The 23,596-nt window shown below is 43.3% G+C and overlaps 1 long non-coding RNA gene across 1 annotated transcript in view; it reads left to right on the top strand.

Annotated features, from left to right (window-relative positions):
• Positions 1-23,596, top strand: part of LOC307175942 — a 67,520-nt gene that overhangs the window by 9,105 nt on the left and 34,819 nt on the right. Inside the window, exon 2 of the long non-coding RNA XR_013824560.1 lies at positions 3,045-3,210. This is a non-coding gene — a long non-coding RNA (uncharacterized lncRNA). The remainder of the gene's footprint in view (positions 1-3,044; positions 3,211-23,596) is intronic.

Genomic DNA, 23,596 nt, shown 5'->3' on the forward strand with positions numbered 1-23,596 from the left:
GAAAAATAAAACTTTTGACCAGAAAGAACTAGAAGATGAAGGAAGTGGCATGTGAGAGATGAAGGTAAGGGATTATTTTGAACTTGTTAAATTTGTGAAGAAGAGGTTCTTGGTGAAATTTTCACGAGACAATTCCTGGAGATTAGGACAGAGCCCTAAGGAGACAATAAGGTTTTGAGGGATCTTCTATCCAACATCCAGAAATATGCGACTAGCTACAGTAGCCTCTTAGGGATTAACCCTTGTGACATTAATCCGTAAATCTGAGAAAACAAATGACTTGATGCAGATATCAAAATCACGTCCATCTTTACGGTGGCAGAGAATGAGTTCTGATCAGCCTCTTACAGATGAAATGAACTTTCATCTTTGAGGTCGTTGTATGTCAGCCTCTTGAAGATGAAATGACCTTGTTTGTATCTCACAATTTGCAGCACAGTCAGACAGGAGGGTTGCAGCAAAATTATAGCAAAATTTAATCCTAACTGACATCTCTGTCACCTTTCATGTTATTTGAAAGAAAATTGGTGTGCCTTCTCTGACCTGACAGATGATGGGAAATATTCATCTACCTCAGTTCATGAGCAGTAGCTAATGGATTGGCTGAATGCATGGTAAGGGATGCAGAAAGGACAGGATTGGAGGACTAGTGACGGGGAAGTTTGGGGTATCCACATACCTCTGTAGATAGATCTCTCAAATGGGGTTTGTGTCTGTATTAGTTATGTGTTGCTATCTAACAAATTACCCTCCAAAACTTAGAGGCTCAGAACAGCAATCCAGGAATGGCTTAGCCGGTCCCCTGCTTCGCGGGCTGGCAAGGTTGCATTCAGGGGTCAGAGCTGCTGGCTCAAGTGACGGCTCTTCTGGGACAGGATCCCCCTCCAGGGAACATGGTTGTGGGCAAGACTCAGCCTCTGAATCTGGAAGCCTCAGTCCCTCCTGGGCTGCTGGCCGTGGCCCACGCTTCACCACGTGACAGGTCGTCCTCTCCGTCGGGGCACGTGTGCAGGCGGAGTTCCTCGTTGTGTCGGTGGCATGTCACCGGTTTCCCACATTTCGTTTCCTCGAAGCACGTCACTGGGTCCAGTCCCCACTCAAGGGGAGGGCGTCACACAAGGACGTACACGCCCAGAGGCAGGACCCCCGGGAACCATCCTAGGAGGCTGCCCACCACACTCTCGTGTGAAGACTCGTCAAAGGGTATCCACTGCTGAGGAGGCGCTCCGTGGCTTCAGTCAGCATCCTTCCACAGCCCCACAGGACCTTCCCATGGACGAGAGAAGAGTATCCGTGGTGATAAGGATGCCATTCACGGGCTCAGCAACACACACTCCTCCTCGCCAAGGCTGACCCCTCTCTCTGCGGCCTTGTCTGCCAACAGCAGAGAGAAATGGTTTAGCCCAAAACAGGGAACAATTCTCCAGGAGGAACAACCAGCTACCTGGTTGCAGGTTGGTCACTGGTTCGGTTCCATCATGGAGGAGGAGAGATTCATCCTCACTGGGTGTTGACTTTACAGTCAGTCTTTAGGGAGCAGAATTTGCGGCGGCAGACGACTGAATGTAAGGAATTGTTCATATGGTCTGTGACAGGTACAGTTACCTTTGGGACTGTTTGGGGCCGATTCAGAGAGGTGAACGTAGACTTCGTCTCTGGACTTTGACTCTCAGGCACCCAGGAGGTGCTCAATACATGTTTAATGGAAGAATCAATAAACTCAAATTACTGTCTCAAAGGGTGCTACTGAGTGAATCACGAACCTTCTCAGATGATGCTTGTCATTTCAGATATTTCAAAGAAGATGTTTCAACATGAGGGAAGTCTTCAGATTTTTGGTTACTGAGCTGGGTAGTGGAGAAAACTCTGAAGCAAGGATGCCCTCAGATCAAACCGCTTATGTGCTGCCCGTACGGCACGCACTCAGAGGAGGTCCCGGCTGTTCATCGTTATCTATGTTTCTCCATGGTTACCCTCGGCCAGCCTGGTAACATGCAAGGCTGCCTGTAGGACTGGCCATTTTTACGGCTTCACTGTCAGCTCGGCTTGCAGGCAACGTAGGCGTGGCTGGAGTTTCTGTAACTTAAAGGTCACGGAACTTTAATAAAAGACCAAAGGCTGTTATCATTCATCTGCTTTCTTTTATGGCCCTGTGTGAGAAGCACAGAGGTAATATTGATAATTCATGGAGGTTCTTATTTAGCTGCTTAGAATATAATGCTGAGAACTGGAAAAGGTGTACGATGGCATGATAACCCTTGTATACGGATGGTAACCTACTACTCAGAACTTACCATCTCTAAGCAACGTGAGTGTTTTTTCCCTCTTTGCTGTGATTTGAAAGAGTTCTGCTGCCGTGCTCTCTAGGTAGGCTCTCCTCAGATGACCTGCCCCTTCCCAGCATTGCACAGGTCTGAAGAATCAGAGACGGTGCCAGGCACACACCTCAGCTGCCCCCGGAAGAGCTCTGGGCACCGCGGCATGATGCCCTGAGACCACACTGCGTGAGAAGTTCTGAGAAGCCAGCGCTCTTGGCAACGGCTTCATTGGGAAAACATCATGTGCGTGGAGGATCTCCCCCACCCCCATTTCCCGCCTGCGTTGTAGGTGCCCGAGGGAAACAATCAAGAAATCCTGCAAAATGTTTTTTCTAAAGTTCGACTTGTTTCAAGACTAGCTCGTGTTAAAAAATGGTCGAGAAGTCTTACATTTTTTTAACTTTTTATTTTATATTGGAGTCTAGTTGATTAACAATGTTGTGTTAGTTTCAGGTGTGCAGCAAAGTGACTCAGTTATACATATACACGTATCTATTCTTTTCCCATTTGGGTTGCTACATAATATTGAGCAGAGTTCCCTGTGCTCTACGGTAGGTCCTTGTTGGGCATCCATTTTAAATACAGCCGTGTGTACATGTCAATCCCAAACTCCCTAACTATCCCTCCCCCCGACCCTTCCCAGCTGGTAACCAGAAGTTGGTTCTCGAAGTCTGTGAGTCTGTTTCTGTTTTGTAAATAAGTTCATTCGTATCATTTTTTTTTTAGATTCGGCATATAAGCGATATCATACGACATTTGTCTCTCTCTGTCTGACAAGAAGTCTTACATTTTTGACGATTGAAACCAAGATGGATATTTTCATGTCACTGCCTGTGATAGCCGGAAGGAAAGTGGGCGTGCTTGGAGGGACGGCGGCAGAAAACTCATTCTGGTAAAACACTCAGGTTGACTGGATGTTCGTGTAGTGCCGGGTTTGCCTGCGTCAGCTCGTCTGAGTCTCAGCCTGGTGCTGTGATTACCTCCCATCCTCCCGATGAGGACACTGTGGTGTAGAGAGCATGGGTTGAAGGTCACAAAGTGGTAAGCGGATGTGGGAGAGTCCAGACCACACCAGCCCTTGCTCCTAATTACTCCTCCAGACTGCTTTTCCCCTTCAGTTATTGCCATAGAAGGCCAGGAAGCAAAATATGATATCCAGGGACCCTTATAAATAAGTCATACATGGGGAAATTCTTAGAACTAAAAAATTATAGATCATGCAAGAAAGCATTGAAGTTACATTCAGTAAAGCTGTCCAACTTGCCAAATAGTTTTCCAAACTGCGGACACTTCTGTTTACCAGCTAACACTTAAAATTTCAGTTCCTTTTTCTTGCGGTACACGGGCCTCTCACTGCTGTGGCCTCTCCCGTTGCGGAGCACAGGCTCCGGATGCACAGGCTCAGTGGCCATGGCTCACGGGCCCAGCTGCTCAGTGGCATGTGGGATCTTCCCGGACCGGGGCACGAACCCGTGTCCCCTGCATCGGCAGGCGGACTCTCAACCACTGCGCCACTAGGGAAGCCTCTAAGATTTCACTTCTTGATAGTACTCAATAGCTCTTGATAGTATGTTAGTGACATGCTAACCGTCTTGCATCCCGATTGCTTCAAGCCAGTTTGTGATAAACCAAGGGGATAACGTCATAGAAACCCAGGGGCTGCTCTGTGCCCACTTGTCTCTTCCTGCTGAGCTGTCCATTATCTTTTCATTTACCAGGCCAGGGGCAGCTGCTGATAAGGTACAGGTATAAGGCAGCCTCTCTAAAATATCACATTTTCAATTCTCTGATGAAATTTAATTTTCTGAAGAGTTTTTTCTTTTGTAGACACGTTCACTTAATTTAAGTTAGAATTTGTACTGCTGTATCACAAATGAATCCTTCATGTAATAAGCGTTTATTGCGTGCCAGACATTCTCATATGGTCAGTTATAGTCACCACGGCTAGCATAGTGTGAAATAACTTTTTCCATTCATATTTTATGATCTTCCTAGCAAAGCTTTTAAATAATTAAAGTTTATTTCAAATTAAAATGAAGTTGAAACATAAACTCCAGTACATGAATTTGTAATGAGTCCGTAATTCTTAGGAAATAGAATGTCTCCATTGTAATTAGTCTATTCTTTTGACTTGAAACCCTTTAAAACTAAGAAGTGGAGCTGTCTACACTTCAGGTTTGCTCAAGGCACACTCCAGACAGCCACTCGGGGATTTTTGTTGAGATACACTTTAGAGTATGTTCCAGGCCCAGCCATAATCGAACGGCACACTCCGTTTGAGAAGTCCTTTGAGGAGTCTTAACAAGAGGACCCTGAAAGGTGTAGGTAATGTTTAGGAAAATTGGTAAGAAGTAAGAAAAAATGTATCCTACAGCTAGCCTCAGCGGAGGAAAAGGAGGCATCACCTCCTACGGGCCTGAAAGAGTGAACAAGGGCCGGGTTCCCTGGACACAGAGAGAGCAGTCTCAGGGTCAGGGCCGTGCAGCTGGACCACCCTAAGGGAGAAGGATGCAGCTGGACCTCCTGGCTCCACAGGGAGGAGACCCCAGAAAACACCCCTCAGTCCCTTCCTGTCCTCTGACCTCTGCACAGCATCCCACTGGCCAAACTCAGTGGGAAGCCAGAGGGCAAGGGGGGCTGTGGATGCAACCCACAGAGGTCAGTGTCCCTGGACCCACACACTCTAGAGCATGGGGAGAAGGTGGGAGGGGGGTCAGAGAGGGCTGAGCAGAAAACACTACGCGGTACTTCTCTGTCACTGTGTGCTGCAGGAATTGTAAGAGCCTCATGAAATGGGGCCACTCAAAATGTGGTTAAGAAAATTAGTATAATACTAACCTCTTGGGTTTTCTTTTTCTTTTCTTTTCTTTCTTTCTTTTCCTTTTTTTTTTTTAGTGAAACAAGTAAAGTGTTTATTTGGAGGAAAAGTAGTACGGGTGACTAGACACACACAGATGGACTCGAGAGAGAGTCACGCCTTTGTGGTAGTTTGAATCACTTATGTGGGGCATTTCTTCTGGGTTTCCTCTGGCCAATCATTTGGGTTTTCTTTTTCTCTTCTTACTTCCTTTGCTCTCAAATTAAGATAATTCTCCTATACATTCTATGCTGAAATATTTGGGAAACAGATATGAAAATATTTTTTTGATCTACCTAAATAATTACTCTAATTCTCTCCTCTTCACAAATTATGAGTGAAAAGTACCAGAATAGTTTAAAGTAGCACAGGCCACATTGGAAATACAATTTTGAAGAAGATAAGGGGTATGTGTGAGACGAGAAAAATGCCTCTTGTTTCTGTGATGTAAGTGTCCCATGGCATTTCCTGAAAACCGTGTGCCGAATAAGTGAATATGAATGAATGAAGGCATTGGGTAGGAAACACGACACATAAACGTGTGAGGCCAGGATGTCACTGCTCTGCCAGGAGCAGGTCGTGCCCGTCTCCTGTCATGTTTCTTCTCTGACTGCCCCCATCCTCTCGTCACCCTACTTAACTTGTTTACGCGTCTGGCTTTCTGACCAAACTGTAAATTCCGTCCAAGCAGGTGCCGTATCCTCTCAGGAGGTAGTAACTCAATTCATGTTGTTTAAATAGTCAACAAAGCAGGCATTACAGCAATAGTTTAATAGTAAATCTTAAAAATAGGTGAAATCAACTAAATTTAAGAGGCCCAAAACTCATAGAATTTTCACATGTTGCAAATGCCAAAAAGAATTGAGGGAGGGGAAAAAAGCCTTCATTCCCTACCTTCTTTATTCTCTCATTAAATTATTTTTATCTTACTAGGAGCAAATAGTGTTTCTTTTTTTTTTTTTTTTAACTAGTGTTTTCTTCCATTTCCAAGTTGTACAGATGCTTGCATTACAATACAGGGCACCTATAACAATATTAAATGTATTCACATTATATATTTATAAATATTAGAATTCCCATAATGCTTTTTATGGAAATCTTAGTGAAGTTCTAGAAATGGGAGCCACTTAGCATCGGTAGATTACTCTCTGAGGACACAGTCCCGATTCCGTGATTCTTTAAGCCTGATCAGGCAAGGGCAAAGGTTTTCCAGCAAGGCGTCTTCATTTCTTCTGCTTAACTATGCATCTGTGTAGCGGCTGCAGAAGCCTACAAACAATTTTACGTTCATAGTTCAAAAGGGAAATGCTTTCTTAATACTCACATTTTTCATGGCAAATATAACTTTCTAAAGCTTTTGATATTGAACATATTTATTAACTTCTGACAAGTATGTTGAAGATGAAAGTATCTAAAGTGATGGGAGAAATTTTCACACATTGAGGTGTGGGGAAGCCGTTCTAGCTCGTATGTGATTTCTCTTGAACTTTATGCTCATGGACAGCCGGTCTTCTGGCCCGTCAGACATGTACTGTACATCTGCTTTACGCATTAAAGAAAAGAATGCATTGATAAGTCCAAATGGATGCTGTACAGCAGAAAGTAACACAACATTGTAAATCAACTATACTCCAATAAAAATTTAAAAAAAAAAGGAACTAGGCAGCTGGCTGTACTCAAACCTGGAAGAGCTGAAAATGTACAAATTAAAGATGCCTCTGAAAGAGGAAAAGGCCAGAATCCTACTACAACTGATCACTTTACATATTGATCTTTTGATCTCTGCCCATGGGCATGAGAATTTTCTACGTTATTCATTAATACCTTCAACAAGCGTTTACTGAGTCTCCTACATGCTGACGTTGTTATAAACGAAGCACATGCACAACTTTGTATTTACTTTTCAACTGAATATGGTAACACACGTTTTTGTCAAATGAAATAAACAAACAAAAAACACAAAATGGAGTAACCGTGGTTCAGGCATCGGAAATGGAGCCCAGTTGTCACTGTGAATATTGGTTTCAGACACATTCCTGCATCACTGAGAACTTGAATTTTGAACTGTGTCAAAGTCGGGACACCACCAGCTGCCCTCAAAGCAGGACCTGCCCGCAGCCGCCAGCTGCCACCTCAGGGTCTCCAGGTCTCCCCTTGAGTGTGCAACCACTTCAGACCCCACCCGATCCTTGCCTAACAAGCACCCTTGCTGCTTGCCAGCTCCCATCCTAATTCTTGACCAACAACTTACTTAACTTTGTGGGTTCTGCCTTTGTAAGCTCCCCCCGTTTTGTAGTCGGGAGAACACAGTTCAAGTGCTTCTTGAATCTGTGTCTGCCGGGCCTATAGTTCTCATGTGACTCAGATAAAACTCATTTCTATTCTTATAATAGATTATTTATGGGTTATTGGTGTCGACAAAAGTCAGTGGGTTGTGGTTTCATTCGTTTGTTTGCTAAAATTAAAAAACACATAGAAACAAAAAGCCCTGTGGCAAATATAACTTTTATCCTGTCTGCTATCAATTTGGAGAATGGTTTCTATAACTTCAATGTCTAAGGTTTCTCACTTTAATTTTTTTTTAAATCAAAGTTTGGAGGGGATTTTGGGGGAAGTCCTGTTGGACACACACAGGCTGGAGCTCCCTGGGCTGTGCCCATGCAGCCTGTCCCCCAGGCACTGCGGGCCGTGGCTTGCTGGTGCAGGGCCCGCTGAGTTCTCTAAATTGTAAGGAATGACTCAGAGTGCAGGTCCCCCACTGGGACCCACTCAGGTCCCCCTTGAAGTTGGGCATGAGAGGCATGGGGGTGAAGAGAAAGAAAGCAATGGGTTACGACCAGTCTGGCTATAACTCTGCAAGAACCGTGGGTGTGGTCACCAGCAAGCAGAAGTCACTGGAATCAAATAGATACAAAGTCTCTGAGGTTTCAAAGATGGCCGTACAGCTCCCAGCCACAGGTGGGGCTCGTTGAGAGACACACTCTGAGTTTACAGGGAGCCCCTGCCTTCCCCCACCCCAGGGGAAGGGAAGGGAGGAAACAGGACTCACAGAGGACAAGCCTGGCTCCGACACAGCCTCAGTGGTGGCTTCAGCCAGCCCATGGGGGCTCTGAAGCTGGCGTGATGGTGGAGGACTTGGTACCCTTGCACTGGCCGTAGGGACGTGGCTGCACCAGGAAGGGCAGCTCAGGGCTAACGGATGCTGAGGGCTAACTGCTGCATCATTCCCGGTTACCAGGAAAATCAGTCCTTCAGTTCTAGATGGAGGTCCGGGCAGTGCCTGCCAGGGTCTACTTTACCAGGAAGCCACAGTCTAGACTAAAAGAACCTGTGACTGGTTGAGCCGTAAAATGACCCTTGAATCCCAGCCTACATGGGCAGGAAATGAGCTCAAGTCCACAGGGAGGGGAAATTCCAGTTCCGAGATTGAGTAGATGTACGTTTCCCTACTGTTCCCACTGAGTATAACTAAAAACCTTGGACGTTACATAAAGCATACATAAGAAAACTCAGAAATGTAGAGAGCAAGCAGACCAGCTAGGGACCTTTTGACTTGAGGAGCACAGGGCAGTTCCCTGGCTTTTCTTCTTGCCTCACCTGTGGAGCCAAAGAAACAGGCAGCCTGGAAACACCAAGAGGTGCAGATCCAAAAAGTCCCCTCACCCCACCAAGTAAAAGATCTGCTCTCTCTAGTCAAAGGACAAGGAAAACTGTAATCTCTGAGGACAGAAACTTTTAGACAATAATCATTCTACTCTAGCCAAACACCACAGGAAAAGGAAAGCGAGGAACCCAGCTTCCTGGTCCCCACCAGCCTGTGACCGGGCACCCCTCATCCCCACAGTGCGAGAACCAGGGACTTTCATGACTGCGTGCAGGTCATGAGACCCCAACACAGTGTCCCTGGACCCCACGAGGGGAGACTTGGCGTTCAGCCCAACCCAACAGTAACCAGGAGACCCAAACCCTTTGGGAGACCAAATGGGGAGTTTGGACTTCTTCCTCTGCTGGCAGTGTCAAGGAGATGCACCCCCCCCCTTTTTCTTGCCAGAGAAGTGTCAGAAAAGAAACAGCTAAAACCCAAAGCTTAAATAAGATGCAGAGTTTCATAATATAATACAGAAATGTCCAGCTTTCAATAGAAACTTACTCATCACACCAAGAACAAGGTCTCAAGCTGAAAGAACAAAAGACAGTAAGTGGAAGCCAGAAGCACAGCGACAGAGATATTAGAATCAGCCTACAAAGAACAGGCAGCCGCGATAAAGATAATTCCAGGAGCAATCACAAGACACTTGAAATAAGTGAAAAACAGAAAGCCTCGGCAGAGAAAAGCAGCCCAGTGGGAATTTTAAAACCGAAATAAATACAATAATGGAAATAAAAAGCGCTGTTGATGGGCTCAACAGCAGACAGGAGGGGACAAAGGAAAGAACCGGTACACGGTAAAATGGAAAATTAGAAAATTTCTAATCTGAACAAAAGAGAGAAAATAGGTTGAAAAATAAACAAACAGGGGAGTGGTAAATCAGAAACTTGGGATGAACACACACACACACACACACACACACACATACACACATACACTACTATATATAAGATAGATAAACAACAAGGACCTACTGTATAGCACAGGGAACTCTACTCGATATTCTATGATAACGTATATCTAAAAGAAAAGAATCTAAAAAAGAATGAATATATGTATATGTATAACTGAATCACTTTGCAGTACACCTGAAACCAACACAACATTGTAAATCAACTATACTCCAATAAACTTTAAAAAATTAACATTAAAAAATTGTTTTAAGTAATAATAAATAAATAAATGAACAGAGCCTCAGGGCCCTTCTCCCTGTGGGATAAGAACTACAGCTCCGCACAGCACAGGGAGATCAGCTCGGTGCTTTGTGACCACCTAGAGGGGTGGGATAGGGAGGGTGGGAGGGAGACGCAAGAGGGAGGAGATATGGGGATATACGTATGCATACAGCTGATTCACTTTGTTATACAGCAGAAACTAACACTCCATTGTAAAGCAATTATCCTCCAATAAAGATGTTTAAAAAAAAGTTAAAAATAAAAAATCACTACAGCCCTTACATTCCCATCACCTAGTCTCAGAAAGGAGAGAAGAAAGAGGTGGGGCTGGAAAAGTACTCAGATAAGTAACAGCTAAAGCCAAGCGAGCAGATCATTGGACCCTTGGAATATTTCGTCGCTCTCTGGTACAGGTCCGCAGTGCAGCACGTACGGACTCACAAATCACGACAGACGATGAGTGATGCTTGGCTCTGCCTCAGGTGGCGCTGGTGGGAATGACTGATGGTGATCGACACGCACACTTTGTGTACAAGAAGGACGTAATGAGTCAATGCCCCTCTCCTACAATTTGAGTTTTATGATCTGTAATCTACTTGTTGGCCTTGAAAACAGCTGCTTCCCCCTCGCCGTCTGTCACTGTTTCATACATTCCAGTCAAGGTAGAAAGAAGGCAGCAACCCGGTGGTCAGAGTGAGCCAGGAGCAGAAGCGCCATGACGCGGCTTCCGGCTCAGGAGCCGTCCCAGCGCTGACCTCACGGGCCGTGACCCCGGGCAAATCGCTGAACATTTCTGAGCCTCCGTTCCCTCATCCTTAACATGGGCACCGTCAGAATGCCAACCTCGCTGGACAGCTGTGCACGTTAGATGAGACAGTGAAAATTCTCACTGTGATCAGCTCCTGCAGTCAGGTCTATGAGAGGAAGGGACAGTGTTGGAGCTCGTTTATTCATTCATTCATTCATTCATACTCCCCTGCTGCCTCCTGGAGGAGCTGACAGTCTCGTCAGGGACCCAGACAAATAGGCAGGCATGGTGATGAGCGCTGGAATAAGACGTGGGCGTGGCTAGAGCCCCAGGCAGGGACCCACCGGAAGGGCTAGAAATTCTATGTGGAGCCGCTCCTTGAACTGGCACAGCAAGATGGGGGGCGGCACTCTCCATGTCGGGAGCAGAATGGGTCAAAGCAAGAGAGAGCGTGGACGCACAGGGAAGTGGAGGGATTTGGCTTGGCCAGAGAGTGGGAATACCAGTGGGAGAGCGGCCAGAGGTGAAGGGCTTTCATGCAGTGACGAGGGATGGTGTTCCTTAGGCAAAGGCAAGGAGCTTCTGTATTGTGAATACTGTGAATCAACTATACTTCAATTTAAAAAGGAAATATATTTAAATTCTTATATTAAATTTCAGTAAATTATATGCTTCCAAAAGCTCTTGGTGTTGCATTTGTCTTCAGATCGCTTGGTCTGTGGGTCCACCTTTTTGATAATTGCTGGCATTTCTCTGAAGGTTACAAAGGAAAAAAGTTCTTAAAAAGTTAATGAGTCTGTCTTCTGGGGCTCCAAAAGGAAATTGAGACTGTCTGTAGTTTAATGACAGTCTAGCTGCCCTGTACAAGGACAATAAAAATCGTGTGCTTCCCTCATCAGACAGGTTTTGACTGGTTACCTGCTGCCCTTCCAAGGAGCTCTGAAGCAATCAGGGAGCCTGTATCAAGCAGAACGTTCATCTCTGATCCGTCAAGTGGCTACCATTAAGCACATATCTTGACATTTACTTTAAAGGTGGTACCCACAGCATCCTATCACTCATTTGATCAAAACCTGCTCTAAAGGGTTTATTTTAACGGCACACATTGGCCTTAGCATCCAGCACTTCCCTGTTTCAGACTCACAGATGGGGAAAAAGTAAAGGACATCTGGCTTCTTTATAATTTAATTCGAGTCAGCAATCATTTATTCAGCGCTCACTGTTGCAGCCTCCAGCCCACGTAGGTCTCTTTCCCCAGCTCCTTCTTACCTCTCACCAGACTCCCCCATCAAAGTGCTGCTCTTTCTATCCTCTTAACTTAATGGAACCACCATTTAAAGGATCATCATTTTAGACCCACAGGCGTGGAAAACAGACTCGTGGTTGCCAAGGGGGATGGAGTGGAGGAGAAATGGATTGGGAGTTTGGGATTAGCAGATGCAAATTATTATATGTAGGATGGATAAACAAGGTCCTTACTGTATAGTGCAGGGAACTATATTCAATATCCTGTAATAAACCATTATGAAAAAATATATATATATGTATAACTGAATCACGTTGCTGTACAGCAGAAATTAACACATTGTCAATCAAAGTATACGTCCATAAAATAAATTTTTAAAAAATGATCCTTGTTTACTTCACTCCCCCCTCTCTGTCTATATCTAATCAATTATCAAAATGTGCTGATTTTCTCAAATGTCTTGCCTTCTCTCCAGCCAACTACCCACTCTCAGGCTGGGTCTGTTGCAAAAGCTTTATGATCCTTCTTGGTACTGTCAGACTAGACCTGCTGGATTCTGGCCTTAGCACTAGTCTCAGGTCATCAGTACAACCCCACCTCTGCCCCTGCCACTGTCCTCGGCACCCTTTCTCGGTGCAGGGCAGTTTCCCGGCAGGTAACACCTCCTTGACGGGAACCCGACCCGTAAGTCACATCATTTTACTGCTTCCAGCCTGCACCACAGAAAGGCTTGTCATTTTCTGTACAAATCATGCTGCTTTTTGTCTCATTTATTGGTTCATATAAGAAATATTTATTAAGGTACCTGCTCTCTGCAAGTCTGGAAATGTAATGGCGAACTGAATGTCTACACAAGGTTACAGTCTGTTGGATGCCTCTGGAAATTCCAACTCCTCACCACAAATCATGGGTCTTACTCGTTGCTGGGCATCACCTTCTAGAAGAGACTTCTGACCAACCAGGCTCCCCGCCCCCACCTGCTTCACACCTGTCTCTTCCCCCGACCGCTTCTTTCTGCACATGTGAATACAAGAACAAATAGAGCTGCTCTGCAAGACCTTATAATCCGTGAGAGAAGATGAGAAATATGTGCATGTCCCCATAAAAATGCAGAGAACAGTCAGAGAAACACAGCCTCCCTGTACTAGATAACAGAGAGATTCCCTCAAGAAACATGCCCTGGGCACCTGGTGTGAAGCATCTCCTGGTGCTTGGTGACAAGAAGAGTAGGCAGCAGCCCATACATCCGAGGAAATCACAGACTGACGTGGGGTTCAGAAGTTTTCATAGGGAGGAAGCATTTGAGATGGAGAGAATTTCCAGAAAGGAGAGTGAGGAAAGGGTGAGCAGTGTGGGCGTCAACAACTGGTGAGTGGTCCGTGGCAGGGGCAGACCAGGCTGGGGTTGCTGCAGGGATTAATTTCCCTGGAAGGGGAAAGGATAGCCAGAGAATTGATGTCTTAAACAAGTAACCAATCTTTTAGGAGAAGGTGTAACCTCAAATTGACTATATTTGTTTGATTCTGTTTGCATTTAAGTTTTCTGAGTCACGAGGGGATAGTCACAATTAAGAGTGTGTGTCCAGGCAACAGCTAGGGATGTCAACTTACCGTGAATCATTCAATAATTTACTAGTTCAATCTGAGTTTCAAAACATTCTTTTTTTCTTCTCTCTGTGCGCCAAGCATGGATTTAATACACAATTACTGATGAATTTATTTTAGTTCTAGTATATAGATCATACGCTTTCTGAGTCATGTAGTTTCATCCTTTTTTTTTATTTTTATTTTTTGTGGTACGCGGGCCTCTCACTGCTGTGGCCTCTCCCGTTGCGGAGCACAGGCTCCGGACACGCAGGCTCAGCGGCCATGGCTCACGGGCCCAGCCGCTCCGCGGCATGTGGGATCTTCCCGGACCAGGGCACGAACCCGTGTCCCCTGCATTGGCAGGCGGACTCTCAACCACTGCACCACCAGGGAAGCCCATCCTTTTTTTTTTTAATCTTTAAATTTGATTTGTTTAAAAGTTAAAGAGGGGTGGAGTCAAGATGGCGGTGTGGGAAGATGCAGAGTTAGCTTCTCCCCACAATTAGGGTGCCCGCCGGCCGCTGGGGGGAGACTCTGACCCCCAAGGAGTCGGGAGGAACCCCAAAGTGAACCAGTAGGGTATAGGGGGAGTGAGGGGGGAGGAGGAGTGGAGGCCAGGCAAGATCCGCGTCCCTGAGGCGGGGGAGGTCAGGAGAGGCAGGTGGGAGGGGCCATCCAAGAGGAACAGGAGAGGGGCATAGCCCCGCCCACTCAGGCCAGGGGGGCTGCTGAGCTCGCAGGCGGGTCCCCTGCCCTCCAAGCCCTGACCCGCACCGCATTGGTCCTGGGGGCATAAGAGGGAAGCCAGGGAGATCAGGAGAAGCAGGTGGGAGGGGCCCTCCCAGACCGGAGGAACAGAAGCAGAGAGGAGGGTATCTGCCCCGAGCACTCGAGCCCAGGAAGCCTGCTGGGCTCGCAGGTGAGTCCCCCGCCCTCTGAGACCAGGGTGGGGGGCACCCTGAGCCCCTTCTGCTCCTTGGGCCTAAGCCCCACTGCCCGCAGTCCCCAGGGCCTTTTCCACCTCTGTGGGTCCTGAGCATTGGCCCCACCCCCCCCAAATCTCGCCATTGCTTAGGCCCCGCCCTCCACAGCCAAGACCTTCCCCCCCACCTTTTTTTTCTTTTCCCTCCTCCTCTTTTTTTACTATTGTGGTACTGATGTACCTTTTGGTTGTTGATTGATTGGTTGGTTGATTCATCTATATTTTTATTTTCACATTCTTACTAACATATCTGTTAGTTTCCTAGTCTAATTTTATTTTTTACTTTGTTATTGTTCTTTTTTTTTTTTTTTTTTTGCCACCCCACGTAGCTTGTGGGATCTTGGGTCACGACCCAGGTGTCTGGCTGAAGCTCCTGCAGTGAGAGCTCCAAGTCCAAACCACTGGACTAACAGAGAACCTTAGACCCCAGAGAATATTCATCAGAGTGAGGTCTCACAGAGATCCTCATCTTAGCACCAAGACCCAGCTCCACCCAACAGCCTACAAACTCCAGTGTTGGAAACCTCAGGCCAAACAACCAGTAAGACAGGAACACAATCCCACACATTAAAAAAAAAAAAAAAAAAAAGATGGCAAAAAAATGTCACAGATGAAGGAGCACAGTAAAAACCTACAAGACCAAATAAATGCAGAGGAAATAGGCAATCTACCTGAAAAACAATTCAGAGTAATGATAGTAAAGGTGATCTAGAATCTCGGAAATAGAATGGAAACACATATTGAGAAAATACAAGAAATGTTTAACAAAGATCTACAAGAACTAAAGAACAAACAAACAGAGATGAACAACACAATAAATGAAATGAAAAATACACCACACGGAATCAATAACGGAATAACTGAGGCAGAGGAACGAATAAGTGAGCTGGAAGACAAAATGGTGGAAATAACTGCCAAGGAGCAGAATAAAGAGAAAAGAATGAAAAGAATTGAAGACGATCTCAGAGACCTCGGGGACAACACTAAATGCACCAACATTTGAATTATAGGGGTCTCAGAAGAAGAAGAGTAAAAGAAAGGGTCTGAGAAAAAGTTTGAAGAGATTATAGTTGAAAACTTCCCTAACATCAGAAAGGAAATAGTCACCCAAGTTCAGGAAGCACAGAGAGTCCCATACAGGATAAACCCTAGGAAAAACACACTAAGACACATATTAATCAAACTAACAAAAATTAAATACAAAGAAAAAAATATTAAAAGCAGCAAGGGAAAAATAAAAAATAACATATAAAGGAATCCCCATAAGGTTATCAGCTGATTTTTCAGCAGAAACTCTGCAGGCCAGAAGGGAGTAACAGGACATATTGAAAGTGATGAAAGGGGAAACCCTACAACCAAGATTACTCTATCCAGCAAGGATCTCATTCAGATTCAATGGAGAAATTAAAACCTTTATAGAAAAGCAAAAGTTAAGAGAACTCAGCACCACTAAACCAGCTTTACAACAAATGCTAAAGGAACTTCTCTGGCAGGAAATACAAAAGAAGGAAAAGACCTACAAAAACAACCCAAAACAATTAAGAAAATGGTAATAGGAACATACATATCAATAATTATCTTAAATGTAAATGTATTAAATGCTACAACCAAAAAACATAGACTGGCTGAATGGATACAAAAACAAGACCCGTATACTTGCTGTCTACAAGAGACACACTTCAGACCTAGGGACACATACAGACTGAAAGTGAGAGGATGGAAAAAGATATTCCATGCAAGTGGAAATCGAAAGAAAGCTGGAGTAGCAATTCTCATTTCAGAAAAAATAGACTAAAATAAAGACTATTAGAAGAGACAAAGAAGGTCACTACATAACAATCAAGGGATCAATCCAAGAAGAAGATATAACAATTGTAAATATTTATGCACCCAACATAGAAGCACCTCAATAAAAGTGGCAAATGCTAACAGCCATAAAAGGGGAAATCGACAGTAACACAATAATAGTAGGGGTCTTTAACACCCCACTTTCACCAATGGACAGATCATCCAAAATGAAAATAAATAAGGAAACACAAGCTTTAAATGACACATTAAACAAAATGGACTTAATTGATATTTATAGGACGTTCCATCCAAAATCAACAGAATACACATTTTTTTTACTTTTATGGTAAATTTATTTATTTTTTATTTTTGAATTTTATTTTATTTATTTTTTTATACTGCAGGTCCTTATTAGTGATCAATTTTATACACATCAGTGTATACATATCAATCCCAATCGCCCAATTCATCACACCACCACCAGCACCCCCCCACCGCTTTCCCCCCTTGGTGTCCATACGTTTATTCTGTACATCTGTGTCTCAATTTCTGCCCTCCAAACCGGTTCATCTGTACCATTTTTCTAGGTTCCACATATATGTGCTAACATACGATATTTGCTTTTCTCTTTCTGACTTACTTCACTCTGTATGACAGTCTCTAGTTCCATCCACGTCTCTACAAATGACCCAATTTTGTTCCGTTTTATGGCTGAGTAATATTCCATTGTATATATGTACCACATCTTCTTTATCCATTCGTCTGTCAATGGGCATGTAGGTTGCTTCCATGACCTGGCTATTGTAAATAGTGCTGCAATGCACATTGGGGTGCATGTGACTTTTTGAATTATGGTTTTCTCTGGATATATGCCCAGTAGGGGGATTGCTGGATCATATGGTAATTCAATTTTTAGTTTTATATGGAACCTCCATACTGTTCTCCATAGTGGCTGTGTCAATCGACATTCCCACCAACAGTGCAAGAGGGTTCCCTTTACTCCACACCAGCTCCAGCATTTGTTGTTTGTAGATTTTCTGATGATGCCCATTCTAACTGGTATGAGGTGATACCTCATTGTAGTTTTGATTTGCATTTCTCTAATAATTAGTGATGTTGAGCAGCTTTTCATGTGCTTCTTGGCCATCTGTATGTCTTCTTTGGAGAAATGTCTATTTAGGTCTTCTGCCCATTTTTGGATTGGGTTGTTTGTTTCTTTAATATTGAGCTGCATGGGCGGTTTATATATTTTGGAGATTAATCCTTTGTCCATTGATTCATTTGCAAATATTTTCTCCCATTCTGAGGGTTGTCTTTTCGTCTTGTTTTGCTGTGCAAAAGCTGTTAAGTTTCATTAGGTCCCATTTGTTTATTTTTGATTTTATTTCCATTTCCCTAGGAGGTGGGTCAAAAAGGATCTTGCTGTGATTTATGTCAAAGAGTGTTCTTCCTATGTTTTCCTCTAAGAGTTTTGTAGTGTCTGGTCTTACATTTAGGTCTCTAATCCATTTTGAGTTTATTTTTGTGTATGGTGTTAGGGAGTGTTCTAATTTCATTCTTTTACATGTAGCTGTCCAATTTTCCCAGCACCACTTATTGAAGAGGCTGTCTTTTCTCCATTGCGTATCCTTCCCTCCTTTGTCATAGGTTAGTTGACCATAGGTACGTGGGTTTATCTCTGAGCTTTCTATCTTGTTCTATTGATCTATGTTTCTTTTTTTGTGCCAGTACAATATTGTCTTGATTACTGTAGCTTTGTAATATAGTTTGAGGTAGGGGAACCTGATTCCTCCAGCTCCGTTTTTTTCCCTCAAGACTGCTTTGGCTATTCAGGGTCTTTTGTGTCTCCAAACAAATTTTAAGATTTTTTTGTTCTAGTTCCGTAAAAAATGCCACTGGTAATTTGATAGGGATTGCATTGAATCTGTAGATTGCTTTGGGTAGTATAGTCATTTTCACAATATTGATTCTTCCAATCCAAAAACATGGTATATCTCTCCATCTGTTGGTATCATTTTTAATTATTTCATCAGTGTCTTATAGTTTTCTGCATACAGGTCTTTTGTCTCCTTAGGTAGGTTTATTCCTAGGTGTTGTATCCCTTTTGTTGCAATGGTAAATGGGAGCGTTTCCTCAATTTCTCTTCAGATTTTTCATCAGTAGTGTATAGAAATGCAAGAGATTTCTGTGCATTAATTTTGTATCCTGCAACTTTACCGCATTCATTGATTAGCTGTAATAGTTTTCTGGTGGCATCTTTAGGATTCTCTATGTATAGTATCATGTCATCTGCAAACAGTGACAGTTTTACTTCTTCTTTCCAATTTGTACAGAATACACTTTCTTCTCAAGTGTTCAAGGAACATTATCCAGGATAGATTATATCTTTGGTCACAAATCAAGCCTTGGTAAATGTAAGAAAATTGAAATCATACCAAGTATCTTTTCCGACCACAATGCTATGAGACTAGATATCAATTACAGGAAAAAAACTGTAAAAAATACAAATACATGGTGGCTAAACAATACGCTACTAAATAACCAAGAGATCACTGAAGAAATCAAAGAGGAAATAAAAAGTACCTAGAAACAAATGACATAGAAAATACACTGACCCAAAAACTATGGGATGCAGCAAAAGCAGTTCTAAGAGGGAAGTTAATAGCAATACAATCCTACCTCAAGAAACAAGAAAAATCTCAAATAAACAACCTAAACTTACACCTAAAGCAATTAGAGGAAGAAAAACAAAAGGAACCCCAAAGTTACCAGAAGGAAAGAAATCATAAAGATCAGATCAGAAATAAATGAGAAAGAAATGAAGGAAATGATAGTAAAGATCAATAAAGCTAAAAGCTGGTTCTTTGAGAAGATAAACAAAATAGATAAACCATTAGCCAGACTCATCAAGAAAAAAAGGGGGAAGACTCAAATCAACAGAATTAGAAATGAAAACGGAGAAGTAAGAACTGACACTGCAGAAATACAAAGGATCATAAGAGACTACTACAAGCAACTATATGCCAATAAAATGGACAACCTGGAAGAAATGGACAAATTCTTAGAAAAGCACATTGTTCCGAGACTGAACCAGGAAGAAATAGAAAATATAAAGAGAAAAATCACAAGCACTGAAATTGAAACTGTGATCAAAAATCTTCCAACAAACAAAAGCCCAGGACCAGATGGCTTCACAGGTGAATTCTATTCAAACATTTAGAGAAGAGCTAACACCTATCCTTCTCAAACTCTTCCAAAATATAGCAGAGGGAGGAACACTCCCAAACTCATTCTATGAGGCCACCATCACCCTGATACCAAAACAGGACAAGGATGTCACAAAAAAAGAAAACTACAGGCTAATATCACTGATGAACATAGATGCAAAAATCCTCAACAAATTACTAGCAAACAGAATCCAAGAGCACATTAAAAGGATCATACACTATGATCAAGTGGGGTTTATCCCAAGAATGCAAGGATTCTTCAATATATGCAAATCAATCAATGATACACTATATTAACAAACTGAAGGAGAAAATCACAGCAAGATCCTTTTTGACCCACCTCCTAGAGAAATGGAAATAAAAACAAAAAGAAACAAATGGGACCTAACGAAACTTCAAAGCTTTTGCACAAGAAAGGAAACCATAAACAAGATGAAAAGACAACCCTTAAGGATCTCCCTGGTGGTGCAGTGGTTAAGAATCCGCCTGTGGGGCGAGAGAGAGTCATGGACATATACACACTAACAAATGTAGTAAGGTAGATAGCTAGTGGGAAGCAGCCGCATGGCACAGGGATATTGGCTCGGTGCTTTGTGACAGCCTGGAGGGGGGGGGATAGGGAGGGTGGGAGGGAGGGAGACGCAAGAGGGAAGAGATATGGGAACATATGTATATGTATAACTGATTCACTTTGTTATAAAGCAGAAACTAACACACCATTGTAAAGCAATTGTACCCCAATAAAGATGTTAAAAAAAAAAAAAAGAATCCGCCTGTGGATGCAGGTGACACGGGTTCGAGACCTGGCCTGGGAAGATCCCACATGCTGTGCAGCAACTAAGCCCACGTGCCACAACTACTGAAGCCCAAGAGCCTAGAGCCCACGCTCCGCAACAAGAGTAGCCACCACAATGAGAAGCCCACGCACCACAACGAAGAATAGCCCCCGCTCGCCAGAACTAGAGAAAGCCCATGTGTAGCAATGAAGACGCAATGCCGCCAAAATAAATAAATAGAATGAATAAATTTATAATAATAAATAAAATAAAGAGATGTAAATCTAAAAAAAAGAAAAGGAAAGACAACCCTTAGAATGGGAGAAAATATTTGCAAATGAAGCAACTGACAAAGGATTAATCTCCAAAATTAACAAGCAGCTCGTGCAGCTCAATATCAAAAAAACAAACAACCCAATCCAAAAATGGGCAGAAGACCTAAATAGACATTTCTCCAAAGAAGATATACAGATTACCAACAAGCACATGAATAGATGCTCAACATCACTAATCATTAGAGAAATGCAAATCAAAACTACAGTGAAGTAGCACCTCACATCAGTCAGAAAGGCCATCATCAAAAAACCTACAAACAGGACTTCCCTGGTAGCATGGTGGTTAAGAATCCGCCTGCCAATGCAGGAGACATGGGTTCGAGCCCAGGTCCAGGAAGATCCCACATGCTGCAGAGCAACTAAGCACATGTGCCACAACTACTGAGCCTGTGCTCTAGAGCCCATGAGCCACAACTACTGAGCCCACATGCCACAACTACTGAAGCCTGTGCGCCTAGAGCCCGTGCTCCGCAACAAGAGAAGCCACTGCAATGAGAAGCCCACGCACCACATCGAAGAGTAGCCCTCACTCGCCGCAACCAGAGAAAGCCCACTTGCAGCAATGAAGACCCAACGCAGCCAAAAATAAATAAATAAAATAAATAAATTAAAAAAAATCTACAAACAATAAATGCTGGCGAGGGTGTGGAGAAAAGGGAACCCTCTTGCACTGTTAGTGGGAATGTAAATTGATACAGCCACTATGGAGAACAGTATGGAGGTTCCTTAAGAAACTAAAAATAGAACTACCATATGACCCAGCAATCCCACTACTGGGCATATACCCTGAGAAAACCATAATTCAAAAAGAGTCATGTACCAAAATGTTCATTGCAGCTCTATTTACAATAGCCAGGACATGGAAGCAACCTAAGTGTCCATCAACAGATGAATGGATAAAGAAGATGTGGCACATATATACAATGGAATATTACTCAGCCATAAAAAGAAACAAAATTGAGTTATTTGTAGTGAGGTGGATGGACCTAGAGTCTGTTGTACAGAGCAAAGTAAGTCAGAAAGAGAGAAACAAATACTGTATGCTAACACATACATATGGAATTTTGAAAGAAAATGATTCTGACGAACCTCTGGGCAGGACAGGAATAAAGATGCAGATGTAGAGAATGGACTTGAGGACACGGGGAGGGGAATGGGTAAGCTGGGACGAAGTGAGAGAGTGGCATGGACATTTATACACTTCCAAATGTAAGATAGACAGCTAGTGGGAAGCAGCTGCATAGCACGGAAAGATCAGCTCGGTGCTTTGTGACCACCTAGAGGGGTGGGATAGGGAGGGTGGGAAGGAGACGCAAGAGGGAGGGGGTATGGGGATATATGTATATGAATAGCTGATTCACTTTGTTATAAAGCAGAAACTAACACAACATTGTAAAGCAATTATACTCCAATAAAGATGTTAAAAAAATAATATGTGGCCTTGATGGACAATAAAGAAAAAATATATGAACAAAAAGGCAAATATAAAAAGCACCCCTAATACTATTCATCAGAACAAACTGCTCCTAACTTTTTGGTGTATATTATTTCAATCTTCCTGAACTTCTAATGACTAAAAAGTCAACATTAGTTCCTGGTAAGAACGCTATTCACTCCATTAACAGGGCAAAGAAAATGGTCAAATAACCAGAACTCCAATTTTGCACCTTCAGAAGGTATTGGTGGCCATGTTTCCCCAATTCTCATGAGGAACAGGTACCCCTGCTGGTGCTGACAATAACACAGAGAAGAAGGAAGGCTGCAGACCACTCCTGCACGTCTGCCTGGACACACATGGGTACCCAGCTCAGGAAGAGACATGGATGAAGAGAAGGGAGAATCCTTTCTCAAAGGCAGTCAGGAAACACGTGTTCCAGGTCACAGGGGAGCAGACAAAAGTATGACTATTAATGAATCCTTCCCACTGAATCCCGCTGAGCTCCTGGCTGCACAATAGTCTTAACTATGAACTTTAGGAACCTGAGAATTAAATTCACTGGAAATTCCAGTGTGCAGAGAACTAAGAAACAGGAACAGGGACGTCCCTGGTGGCGCAGTGGATAGGACTCAGCGCTCCCAATGCAGGAGGCCTGGGTTCGATCCCTGGTTGGGGAACTAGATCCCACATGCATTCCTCAACTAAGAGTTCACATGCCACAACTAAGGAGCAAGCCTGCTGCAACCAAATAAATAAATTAATTTTAAAAATAAATAAAAGGCTCCTATACCTTTAAAAAAAGAAACAGGAACTGAAAAGTGTAAGCCAAACTACTTTGCATTTCCTCTTTGTGGACTGATTTCTACAAATATGGAGAATGGTGTGGTGAGAGGTGATGACAGTATAAACAAGAGGGGCTGAGCACAAAGGTGGAAGGACAAACCGATGTGAGAGGCATCAGGAGGGAGAGCTGACGAGAGGGAGGAGATGAACAGGCAGACTGAAGACCAAGAGAAGAATAAACACAATCGACCACAGAGTTTCAGATGCAGTAAAGGCTCAGACGTCAACGTTATGTATCTTCTTTGAAGCATTATATTTATTTATACCTAAGAAGGCAACCTTGACTTATGGGACTTTTCAAGTTAATAGATTTTGGTTAATCCTGGCCAGGTGTCTGTTCCTGATACCATTTGGATTCTGGGCAAACTGACTTAATCTCATTATAATTTAAAGCTTGTTGCTAGGTAACTACGTCCAAGGTTCTTTCTGATCCCTAGATCAAGATATCCTTGCCCAAAAGTCAGCTAATCTGTTTAGATATATGCACATGTCATTTATGAAACTATCTCTGCATGAACAGAGTCAGATACTTTCCCACAGAAGCTGAGTGTTCACCCGCTGGTAACCTTAGTCATCTTTTTAAAAACACGAGGATGCCAAAAAAAAAAAAAAAGATTCCAAATGTAGA

This window comes from Stenella coeruleoalba, assembly GCF_951394435.1.
Source record: "Stenella coeruleoalba genome assembly, chromosome: 17".
In the NCBI taxonomy this organism is placed as follows: Eukaryota; Metazoa; Chordata; class Mammalia; order Artiodactyla; family Delphinidae; genus Stenella; species Stenella coeruleoalba.